This window comes from Mandrillus leucophaeus, unplaced genomic scaffold (assembly GCF_000951045.1).
Source record: "Mandrillus leucophaeus isolate KB7577 unplaced genomic scaffold, Mleu.le_1.0 Scaffold250, whole genome shotgun sequence".
NCBI classification, from domain to species: Eukaryota; Metazoa; Chordata; class Mammalia; order Primates; family Cercopithecidae; genus Mandrillus; species Mandrillus leucophaeus.
In genome coordinates this window covers 2,462,924-2,464,173 of record NW_012102588.1, presented here as the reverse complement: position 1 = coordinate 2,464,173, position 1,250 = coordinate 2,462,924, and the positions used below count along the sequence as shown (strand labels likewise).

At 44.4% G+C, this 1,250-nt stretch overlaps 1 protein-coding gene and 1 pseudogene across 1 annotated transcript in view; both read left to right on the top strand.

The window, feature by feature from the left end:
- LOC105542127 overlaps positions 1–807 on the top strand; it is a 51,944-nt pseudogene extending 51,137 nt beyond the window's left edge.
- Positions 1–1,250, top strand: part of AZIN1 (antizyme inhibitor 1) — an 87,855-nt gene that overhangs the window by 16,966 nt on the left and 69,639 nt on the right. The window contains exon 2 of the mRNA XM_011983499.1: positions 571–803. The gene's annotated coding sequence lies outside the window, so the exon portion shown is untranslated. The remainder of the gene's footprint in view (positions 1–570; positions 804–1,250) is intronic.

Below are 1,250 nucleotides of genomic sequence, written 5' to 3'. Positions count from 1 at the left end.
CAACATGTTGAAACCCCATCTCTACTAAAATACAAAAAAAGTGGTGGTGAGGCAGGAAAATTGCTTGAACCTGGGAGGCAGGGGTTGCAGCGAGCTGAAATCATGCCACTGCACTCCAGCCCGGGTGACAGAGTGAGACTCTGTCTCAAAAACAACAACAACAACAACAACAAGGCTTTACATGTATTATATATACGATATACATAAGTATGTATGTATGGCATATAGTAAAGATTTCAACGTTACTAATATTATTACATGTCACTACAATGGTAGCTATCATCATTATAGTAAAATAGTTTTAATGTTATTTTTTCCAGCCATACCCTTGGTGCTTCTCTCAGTCTTACTGCACAGGTCAGACTGAGGGTGAGCCCTTGCAGCAGTGAATAGCTCCAAACCTGGTTCCTCCTTCCATTTCTTTTTCACATAGGCACAATTGCAACACGATGTGTTAGTTAATCTCTAAATTACACAAGGAGCCCCCAGTGTGTTTCTCTGTGTTGGGGAGGAAGGGAGTTGTGCTCTTGTGCTCGCATCTAGTTTGCATAACGTACTTTTCTCTTTCAGAGTGAATTGAGAAAGAAGTCACGTGGTCTGGTGGCAGCAGGTGGAGGAAGGCATGGTGACTCAACAGGGCTCTGCATGGAAGGTTCTGCAAGGTGGTTCTGGGATGCAGCAAAGATCAGCCACCCCAAGGCTCTGAGGGAGCTGCATGCAGGCTCTAAGCAGAATCAGGCCGACCCCTGGCCTGGAGGAAGTAGGGGAAGAGAGCTACCAGTGGCGAGACCTGCTCGGGCTGTGTGAGTAGCTGTGGAGACACTGGGAAGAAGTTTTGGGGAACTGGACCATGTGGTACTATCCTAGCACTCAAAGTTCCTTGTGACCTGAGCTAGCATACTTTACAGTGGGGAAGTACCAGGTACTGCCCATGAGGATAAATAAGATCTTGAGCCCCAAACCTTACAATTAAACCTTCAGATAGTAACCGGAATTCTTCATGAAGCCCATGACACAGGCAAGTATTATGCATATTTTTAGAAATACTTTATTATAACTACAGATCTCCACTCTAATGGTCCTATCATTGAATTCATTATCTATCTATCTATCTATCTATCTATCTATCTATCTATCTATCTATCTAATTTATTTTGAGATGGAGTCTCACTTTGTTGCCCAGGCTGGAGTGCAATGGCACAATCTCGGCTCACTGCAACCTCCGCCTCCCAGGTTCAAGCGATTCTCCT